This window comes from Carassius auratus, chromosome 19, assembly GCF_003368295.1.
Source record: "Carassius auratus strain Wakin chromosome 19, ASM336829v1, whole genome shotgun sequence".
In the NCBI taxonomy this organism is placed as follows: Eukaryota; Metazoa; Chordata; class Actinopteri; order Cypriniformes; family Cyprinidae; genus Carassius; species Carassius auratus.
In genome coordinates this window covers 26,176,472-26,187,988 of record NC_039261.1, presented here as the reverse complement: position 1 = coordinate 26,187,988, position 11,517 = coordinate 26,176,472, and the positions used below count along the sequence as shown (strand labels likewise).

Here is an 11,517-nt window from a genome sequence, read left to right as displayed (position 1 = left end):
GAGGTCAGTCCAGTTGTTGTTTTACAGTGTGTGTGTGGTCTACACTGTAAAAAATAATTCAGTGGCTTAGTAAATTTCACAAAAATAAAGAGCTATATTTACTTAATAAAATCTTTTGAAATCATTTAAGTGATATTTTGAGTGGGTCAGGTTAAAAATAATAATTAAAAATCCAACAAATAATTTCTCTAAAATTTACATATATTATTTAAGTTAATTTAATGAAAATAAATAAGTATTTAACTAACTAATTATATTTTTAACATACCCTCAATATTTCTGGTGAATTCTAATATAAATATTTGATAATTATTTACTTGTACTGATCTGTTTTAGAAACTAAAATTATTAAGTATTTCCTATCAATTTTCCTAAATAAAGTTCCAGCTTAATAAAAAACGGTTTAAATAAATTAAGTAAATTTCGCGGCTAAAGTGATCACGTGTGCAGCTCCGCAGGAAAAAAAAATCTGCTTTCCTCAGCAGAGACGTCGACTAGCCATACTCCTCACAACTCCTGGTTAAGTAAGGTTAGTCAGCTAATCCTACTTACGTTTGTAACACTTTATTATAAAGTTAATAATTATTAAGCATTTCCTAACAATTGTCTTTGTATTTTACGTCATCTTCAACAAGTTTCGTAACTTAATCGAGGTCACCTGAAGGACGGCGTTCCTGAGTTTCCTCAGCAACGGCAAGACCCGCACTCCTCTCATATCGGGGTACGTTATGTAATTTAGCCAGCTTAAACTAAATATGTTTGTGATGTTTAATTCAGAAGTTAATTATTAAGGATTTCCTAACAATTGTGTTTGTATTTTGCGACATCTTAAGAAGTTTAACGAGTTTCGCGGCTCAAGCAAGAGGCACCTGTCACTGAAGGACTGCTTTTCTCAGCAACGACGTGAACAGCATTACTCGAATTTCCTGTAAGTAGTCATTTTATAACGATGTATATTTGCAATACTTTATTCAAAAGTTGATTAAACATTGACCGTGTGTACGTGTACATAACAGTGTAGTTTTCTAAGTTAGTTAGTGGGGCAGCGATATGTATGTTAGGGGTTTTTTTTTGGAGTGGATTAACTTTCGTACTATTTGGATCACCGTATAACCGCCATTTGAAAGTCTAACGATAAGTGTAACCGTGGTCCAGCAACTATAACTATACATGCCCAATGGAAAACGATTTTGTACAGGTTCCCCTTTGGGGTCAGTGGCTTGTCAAAAGGGAACACATCATTTATGAACTTTCAAATGACATTCTGTCTTGTAAAAAGCTGTCACGTTGTTGTAAAACATCATAATTACTACATGAACTCAAGTATGAGCTCTTAAATAACCACTAAAAATACGCCATGCAAAAGTATTTAAAATGGCGTGGACATAACATAGACTGGTGCGTTTTAATCAGCTCCCACTATAGGGAGTCAGCCAGTTTAAGGCCTGCTCCGTTGTAAAATCATTCTAGTGCACTGAAACCTAGATCACATACAATATCGGTCAAAAGTTTGAAAACAGTAAGCTTTTTAATGTTTATAAAATAAGTTTCTTAAGCTCATTAAGCTTGCATTTATTAAAAAAAAAAAATAATGCAGAAAAAACAACCGTCTATTATCCCCCCCTACCCTCTATGGCTATTTGGCTGGTCATTTTTTTAGGGTTACTCGCCAGACTGATATAATATTTATATACACACACACACACACACATACATATATATATACACACACATACATACATATATACATTAAAGCCGAATTTTCATTCCATTACTCCAGTCACCGCAGCTGTTTCAAAACAAATCCAGACCTAGTGGGTATTGAAGGACAGCGGAGGCTGGGGGAGGGGTACATTGTTTTAATTTTAATTAAAGTAATATTTTTGTTCCCTGAAACAGATCAGTTTAATTTTGCATCCTTAAATAGTTTGATAGAAATTTCACAAATATATTATGTGTATTATAAATAAACAATTTGTTAGTCAAATACTAAATTGTTTTAGTGGAAAAAAAAGATAAAATATAACTGTACATTTTAGATAAAATTAACTGTTGTATTTTTAGTCAATTATTATGTTTACATTTATGTATTTGGCAGACGCTTTTATCCAAAGCAACTACATTGCATTTCAAGGTACACATTTACAATCTTATAATATTCAGAGATTTTATTAAGTTCATAAAGTTAAATATTACTGTAATATTTACTAAGCCACAGAATTATTTAGAGGGTTAAGGGTTGAGTGTGAGGGTTAATGCAATGCATATTTTTTTTCAAGTAGTGCAATTAAACAAGCTTTTTTGTTTCAAAACCATTAGTCATTTTACTTAAATATTAAACATGTTTATAAAGAAATTGGTTGAAATAATGCGGACCTCAATAAAAGCCTATAGCATTTATTTAAAGCATAGAAGCTCACAGTTAGTCTCTTTTCATTTTTCTTTTAGGTTTATTGTTAAAAATAAATGTCCCTATGTAGAAAATTAACCTGTCCTCTTGTTAAGAAGAATGCTGTTCATTTTTGCAACTCCTCCCCCTAGTAAACTTTGTTTGAGATTTTACCTATCATACGGTCCAACAGAATGTTTGCTTCTTCAGGTGCTATTTGTTTTGTGTATTTATCGCTTTCTTGTAACATTCAGGTTTGAATGTTAGCTCTAACCAGTTATCTTTAAAATTTGCCTGTAGGGTTCAGCTGATCTACCCGTCTTCGTACACGCAGAGTTGGCATAGGAGGTCATAAAAATCTACATCCTTCGGGACAATGATGGGGCAGTCAGCGATGTAGGAGTTGTGATTGAGGGCATCACTGTCCTCCGCAGTCTTGGGAATCTCAGCAGAGCCTGCTGCTATCTTTTGGGAGTCACGTATGCATTGGATTTGAGATATTCCAAGACCCACAAATACAGGTCCTTCTCAAAAAATTAGCTTATTGTGATAAAGTTCATTATTTTCCATAATGTAATGATAAAAATTAAACTTTCATATATTTTAGATTCATTGCACACCAACTGAAATATTTCAGGTCTTTTATTGATTTAATACTGATGATTTTGACATACAGCTCATGAAAACCCCAAATTCTCAAAACATTAGCAAATTTCATCCGACCAATAAAAGAAAAGTGTTTTTAATACAAAAAAAAAAGTCAACCTTTAAATAATTATGTTCAGTTATGCACTCAATACTTCGGGAATCCTTTTGCAGAAATGACTGCTTCAGTGCGGCGTGGCATGGAGGCAATCAGCCTGTGGCACTGCTGAGGTGTGATGGAGACCCAGGATGCTTCGATAGCGGCCTTAAGCTCATCCAGAGTGTTGGGTCTTGCGTCTCTCAACTTTCTCTTCACAATATCCCACAGATTCTCTATGGGGTTCAGGTCAGGAGAGTTGGTAGGCCAATTGAGCAGTGATACCATGGTCAGTAAACCATTCACCAGTGGTTTTGGCACTGTGAGCAGGTGCCAGGTCGTGCTGAAAAACGAAATCTTCATCTCCATAAAGCTTTTCAGCAGATAGAAGCATGAAGTGCTCCAAAATCTCCTGATAGCTAGCTGCATTGACCCTGCCCTTGATAAAACACAGTGGACCAACACCAGCAGCTGACATGGCACCCCAGACCTACACTGACTGTGGGTACTTGACACTGGACTTCAGGCATTTTGGCATTTCCTTCTCCTCGGTCTTCCTCCAGACTCTGGCACCTTGATTTCCGAATGACATGCAAAATTTGCTTTATGCTATATTATAATGCTATATGCCAAAATCATCACTATTAAAACAATAAAAGACCTGAAATATTTCAGTTGTTGTGCAATGAATCAAAAATATATGAAAGTTTAATTTTTATCAATACATTATGGAAAATAATGAACTTTTATCATAATATAACAATTTTTTGAGAAGGACCTGTACTCACTTGAGTTGTTCCAAAAACTGTTTCTTGAGCTGGATCCTCCAAAACTCTCTGTTAATGTTCAGAGGTTAAAAAATTATCTTCTTGCACAGTAGTGGTTCATGATCATCCCACAGAATGGGTATTCCTGATGGAAGTGTTTTTGTTATCGGATTAATTCTGTTGAAGGGATAGTTCACTCAAAAAGATGATGTTGTCATAATTTACTCTCCCTCAATTTGTCCCAAACCTGTACGAGTTTCTTTCTTCTGTTGAACACAAAAGATATTTTAAGTGAAGTGACGTGACATTCAGCCAAGTATTAAAGAGTGTTGGTTAACGCATTTAAAGGTTGCCATTGACTTTGCATAGTAGCCTTTTTTTTTTTTTTTTTTCTACCATGGAAGTCAATGGCAACTTTCAACTGTCTGTTAACCAACATTCATTAAAATATCTTTTGTGTTCAACAGAAGAAAGAAACTCTACAGGTTTGGGACAACTTGAGGGCGAGTACATTATGACAACATCATCTTTTTGGGTGAACTATCCCTTTAATATTGATGTAAGTGTTGCTTTTTTTTTATGGTTTAATGAGTGGTAATGAGTGTGACTGCAAATGGCTGGTATGCACCAGGAACAAAGTAAGATGTCATTTCTCTTACGGCTATCATATTTTACATGTAATCTACTTGAATACTAAGATGGATGAAATGTTTCATAAGGTTTAATCATTTCCCTTATGGCTGCTTTACAGTTTTTAATTTTTGCAATCTACTGGAATATTAAAATGGATAAAATGTTTCAAAGGTTGATTTTAGACTTTGTCTGATGTTTAATTGATAAATAAATGTTTAATAAAAAATGTGTTTCTTTCTTTATTTGGTTTTATTATATTAATTGTAAAGGGTAAATGGTGTAAAAAAAAGTGAATGCAACATTTTGATCATTTATTGTCCAATATTAAGTTAAATTCACTTTTACATCTAGTAAACATAGCACATTTGTTTGGTTAAATTTCATCCAATATTTCAATTATATCTACTCAATATTTTTTGTTTATTTTACATAGAATTACAGTTGTGGTGTTTTATAATTTTGATTATATCTAATTAATTTTATTTCTCATATAAAGTTATTCAGTTATTCAGATTTACTTAATTTTTTTACTTACAATTACTCAATTTAAACAGTATATTTCATTGATTTCACAGCTTTAAAATTTACTCAATTTTTTTGAGTGTAAAAATGTTTCACCAAAAAAATTGAGTAAATAATAGTTAAACTTTTTACAGTGTAGCCTCCATTATGCCGTGATAAACTGACGGCTGTTGCTCTGTTGGGTTCTAGTGTGGGCTAATAAAAAGCACTTTAATGGACATCATCCCTCCGTTCCACCTCTGCGTCCATTCTTTCCTCATCCATAATGGCACACTTCTGCATTCACTGTTCCTTACTACTCAAGAGAATGAGAGAATAAATTTTACTGCCTCAATCCATCACACACCCGGTCAACCCCCCCATCTGCCACACTTCTGCTGATCACTAAATGAACCGCATACTGTCCTCTCCTCCTCCTTCTTTCTAATATCACACAGCATTAACCTCTGCTAAAATACAACAAGATAGAAATGGCTAGATGGGCACAGAGGGGCTTCTGACAACTGAAATTCCCTTTAATAAAATCTTTCAAAAAGTGTAGATTTGCACAAATTTAATAAGTGTTCAGCACCACTGCAATGGATGATAGAACGATAGATAATGCAATTTCAGCTTTTGTGATTTATTATTTTAGTTTGAGCATTGCTTCATTAACTAAAAGTAGGTGAACACTTCAAGACAGAATGTTAAAGTAAATTGTGCAGCCTTCCTCTTGTATATGCTAATTTATACTTTGGACCGGAAAAGGGAAAGTTAATTGCACCAGCGTCTCCAGCGGCACACTCCACACTTTCACATCTCTCTTAAGAGGAAACTTGCATATTACTGCTCTTCAGAGGCCCTGCTGCGGCACACTTCTGCAATTACCTCTGTCTACTTTTCTTTTGATTAATAAAAAATGGTACATATTATGTTCTAACAAATGGAATAGTTTTACAATGTGATTTTACATAAAACATCTCGAATTACAAAAATAACAGATTAAAAAAAAATTATCATGTGGCATTTTTGTACCACAAGTGAAAACTCTGTGTACCTGATCCTCTTGGTTTGCAATTCTTCTTGTCTCTTCCATGGAACGCAGATGTTCACATTTCCTAAGAAAGAAATCAAAAATATATTATTAATGCATACTATTACATTTTTTTAAATATACAGTTATGTTTAAAAATGACCAACGAGCAATGCATTATTATAATTCTTTGTGGTATGATGATGCCAAATGACAACATTCATTTTCTCAATTTTATGTAAAAAAAAAAAAAAAAATTAGAAAAGAAACTGCGAACAACATCATGTAATTAACCTAATAAATATTACAGTGAGATTTTACATCAAATAGCTCAAATACCAAGAATAACAGATTTTTAAGAAAAAAAGTAATTATCATATGCAAATTTTACCATAGTAAATATATAGTTCAATAACAAAGAGATTTGACATAAAATAGTTCTAATAACTAGAATAACAACATGTAACAAAAGTAGTATTGTATTAGAAAAGTGCAATTTGATGAGAAAATATAATGTAATGAGGGTTAAAAATAGCATATTTCTAACCCACATTCCACATTCCACATTCAGCACATTCCACTTTAATTCCAACATTTCGTTATAGTCTTTTCTGAAACTCTAGAAAGCAAAGGGAAATAGTATGTTGCCATATGGCTGCACTGCACCATTGTGGGTTAAAGAAAAGAAACAGAGGAAAAGAGAGTTTTATTGCTTCTTTTCTTCCTTGACAGTCCAGACCCATGTAACAATAGGTTTTACCTCTCAGTCTATTTCTCTCATTTCTCCTCTATCTATCTTTTTCTTCCTCTCTAGCTGTAAGCAATGATACGGATTTAAAAAATAACAAAAAATGGTCAGACCCATCCCCCCAAAATTCAACACTTCCTTACATTTCTCAAGCATTAAGTCCATCTATCCTGGAGAATGAATCCTATCAGGATCATTACAAACTCCGATTCGCCGTTTTTCACAATGACACCCATTGAAATGACCTTATAAAGAATGGCACTTTCTATTTTCCACCTTCAACACATCACTTAAAAGTTGGAGATCAATTTTACAGCTTCCCTCTTTCCATCTGGCCCTTTATACCCTTTCACTCATCTACTCTTTGTAAAGAGGCAGAAAATCCATTTTAAAGGTCTTCCCTAAAATGACCGTTCCTTTCACACAGCCTTTAAAGAGGGAAGAGAATCGATTTAGTAACTCCACCTCTCCTCCAACCATGGAACATTTCAAACTTCTTCTTCTTTTTTTTTTTTTTTTTACTTTAACTTTACAATCCCACTTCAACCAAAAAACAAGAGGCACAAGCCCAACATCAATCACTATTGCTTCATCCCTCCACCTCAAGAAAAGCTTCAGAGAGATCAATACATTTCTCTCAGTGGTCATTCACAAACACACACACACACACACACACCACTGTAATCCGCTGTGGTACAAGACCATCAGTAAAACACCCACACAACATTACCATACAGGTGCTCTGTCCCAGTGTAAGGCACACTTTCCTCTGATCTGTTCAGTGTTGAGGAGAATTGAGGGCATTGTTTAAAAGAAGAGCTTTTGAAGGTTGCTAAGACAATTCCACAGCTTTTTTTTTTTTTTTTTTTTAGCACCTGTCACATCCCTGTGGAAGAAAGTTTTCCATTCATCCTGTATTTTTATACAGTCACCTTCTGCATTTCAAATGTAGATCCCATATAGCAATTTCCTTTGCAAATAATACAATGGTAAATATTTCAGGGCTACCTGAGACAAACAATGTAACTTTGATTAGAAAAATCGAGTCTACTTGCAACAAAAAATGAAAACATCTGACAATAAATATCTAGTCACCATTAGCAAAAGTTGGTAAAACTTGATCTGTGTCTGTAATCGGTTGCAGGAGATCATGCTGTTAGCATTTGTGAGCGAGCTGTGATATCAGATTCTTTATAATGAGTCAGTCAAGAAGATTTGGGAAACTCGCTCCTGAATTAGTGGTTTAAATCAGACACACTTTGGGAGTGAATTGTAACAATTTTAAAACTTGCTCCCTCTTTAGTGGGATTCTAAATAAATCACAAAAATATAGGAAAAATCCCTTAAGTCATGGAAAATGAAAAAATACCATCTGACCTGAAAGAATCTTGCAATGTTGTTATAATAAATGTACATTTTTAAAACAAAACTGAAAGTAAATTAAAAAGGACAACAGCAAATAACAAAATTACTAAAACTTAAACTAAAATTTTAAACAAAAATAAAAACATTCAAAATATGAACAAATACTATAATATAATAATACTAAATTAGAGATTTGTTTTTTTAAACATATTTTTTATTAATTCATGATGAGTATTATTATTATTGTTATAAATAATAATAATGATTTCAAAACTGTCCTTTTAAATCTGTCAAGTGTTGCTATATCTAACTACAAATATTAAAACAAAACAAACTGAAGTTAAATACAAACAAAACTGAATTCTTTTTAAAATTTGAAAAAACTAACATTTGAAAACAAAACAAAAACAAAACAAAGTACTAAAATAAGTTTAAGTATTCAAATAACTAATTAAAAAGACAAAAACACATAACAAAATTACAAAAATTTGTGCTAAAATTGGAAACAAAAATAAAAACATTCAAAATATTTACAAATACTATAATATAATAAAACTAAACAAGAGAGATGTATTTTCTTGCATGTTTTTTATTCATTATTATAATTATTATTATGAATAATAGTAATTATTCTTTTAAATATTTTCTTTTAAATCTGTCAAGTGTTGCTATAGCTAATTAAAAATATTAAAACAAAACTGAAATTAAAAAATATAAAAACTAAATATTTTTTGAGAATTTGAAACAAATAAACAAACAAAAGCTTTAAAAAAAAACCCAAAACAAATTAAGAATTTAAAAAAAATAAATATAGAAATTACTAAAAAGCAGAGAAAACTAAATAAAATGACAAAAAAAAACACACATAAAATTACTAATTCAGCAAAAAAAAGCTAATTCAAATTATTCACAAATAATATAAAACAATAACACTGAAAAAGGGAGATTTGAGTTTATACATACATTTATTTTATATAATTCATTTATTATTATTTGTCCTTTGCACTACTTGCTTGTTTGTATTGTTTTCTTGGCAATTTCGTAAATGTAAAACAATGCCAAAAAAAGTGCTTAAAAACTGATTGACAGTTGACTGACAAATCAGCTTTTTCTGGAAGTCAGTTACTTCTTTATTTTCAGTGGTAACAATATCTGTAGCACCTATAGTATTTTTATGGTTACCATGGAAAACTTTATTAGGGTTGGATAGCTAACAAATATATATACTATATGATATGATTTCAAGGCGTCTTTTGGCTCAGTGTGCCTCACAGCACTGCAAAACATATGAAGTTTAATAAGCCATATACAGTTGCACCTTAATTATCAGAGCGAGACACGATGCACAGATCCCATCTCTCCATCTTTATCTCTGGCCTGGAGGAACTCAAGTCTAGATATGTCTACCAGCGAACACAAACAGTTAAGATTTCACCTTCAAATCTGCATGTCATATAGACTCATGTCAACCATATAAACCTGCTGAATGTATACATGGTCTGCCTGGAAGATTTTTCTTGAGGTTTTAGGTTTACTGCCTGAACTGATAGCTCCAGAATACTGTGGAACGGTGGAGAAAGGGATTGTGTGTATGTGTGTGGCTGTTTCTCAGAGATGGAGGCAGATTCTCAGAGACCACAAGCCCAAAACATATCTGCAGGCCAGATGCTAACCACTCCATCTTTCTCTCTCTCTCTATTGAAGCTTTTCTGTGAATGCTTTTCATTAACTGCATCATATACTAAGGCAACTGTAATGTAAAATGCTGGTGTGATTGCTATATACATCCGCCGCAATGATTGATTTTTTTGTCCCATGTGTAAATCCCTTCTGTATAGTGATGTTGGATGGCTTGTCTGAATAGCTAGTGAATATGATTAAGTGTGTGGTTTGACTGTGTGCATTCAGGAAATGACACAGTCGGTTTCTAATTAGCATTGTACACAGAAGAGCTGTGATGCTGCACATTTCCACTACATCCACAACCCATTTGCTGAATTAGGATGTCACTGGTTTGGAAAGGAAATTCACCCTGCATCCCTCATCCAAAGGTACAGTATGTGTGGATATAAGTGAATTTATGAGTCCATACCACCCACACACAATACAGTGGAATAGAATTTCCTGTGACTGGGGAACGGAGAGTGTTGGAGAGAACAGAGAGAAGGAATCTGTGAAGATATAGTTTCAGGCTAACAGCTCTCCGTTCCAGCGGAGCCCACTGCCTGTTGTTTCCATGGTGCATAGAATATCATCAACCTTTTATTAATGTGAACCTGCACACAATAAAACACCTTCCACCTCACAGATGTACAAAAACACATTTTTAATATTGCCAAGACAGTTCAGCGCATTAGAGTACCTATGATTAAGTCATCCTTGCATAATACAAAAACATAAAGCTGTCAATGAAATAAAATAAGATTACAAGATATGCAGTTCCTATAAGGCAGGAAAAAGTGTGTGTGTGTGTGTGTGTATGTGTGTGTGTGTATGTGTGTGTGCGCGCATATATATATATATATATATATATATATATATATATATATATATATATATATATATATATATATATATATATATATATATATATATAAATATATATACAGTACAGACCAAAAGTTTGGACACAACTTCTCATTCAAAGAGTTTTCTTTATTTTAATGACTATGAAAATTGTAGATTCACACTGAAGGCATCAAAACTATGAATTAACACATGTAGAATTATATATGGAATTATATACATAACAAAAAAGTGTGAAACAACTGAAAATATGTCATATTCTAGGTTCTTCAAAGTAGCCACCTTTTGCTTTGATTACTGCTTTGCACACTCTTGGCTTTCTCTTGATGAGCTTCAAGAGGTAGTCACCTGAAATGGTCTTCCAACAGTCTTGAAGGAGTTCCCCGAGAGATGCTTAGCACTTGTTGGCCCTTTTGCCTACTGTCTGCGGTCCAGCTCACCCCTAAACCATCTCGATTGGGTTCAGGTCCGGTGACTGTGGAGGCCAGGTCATCTGGTGCAGCACACCATCACTCTGCTTCTTGCTCAAATAGCCCTTGATGCCTTCAGTCTGACTCTACAAATTTCATAGTCATGAAAATAAACTCTTTGAATGAGAAGGTGTGTCCAAACTTTTGGTCTGTACTGTATATGTATATGTAAAAAATAACAAAAATATAAAACATGTTCCACTGATGCAGTCTACTGTTGGTCTTCTCATTAAAGTATTGTCAACTGCATTTCACTCTTGACAATAAATTCTACCTTGCAAGGAGTAAGAAGTACTTTATTTTTATTTTTTTATATTTATTTTGGCACTTTTGCCCTTTATAA

The 11,517-nt window shown here is 33.2% G+C and overlaps 1 long non-coding RNA gene across 1 annotated transcript; it reads left to right on the top strand.

The window, feature by feature from the left end:
* Positions 1-374: 374 nt before the first annotated feature.
* LOC113120298 (uncharacterized) lies at positions 375-907 on the top strand. Its single transcript, XR_003294583.1, has 3 exons — positions 375-519; positions 636-721; positions 834-907. It is a non-coding gene; the product is annotated as an uncharacterized LOC113120298 (long non-coding RNA).
* Positions 908-11,517: the final 10,610 nt, after the last annotated feature.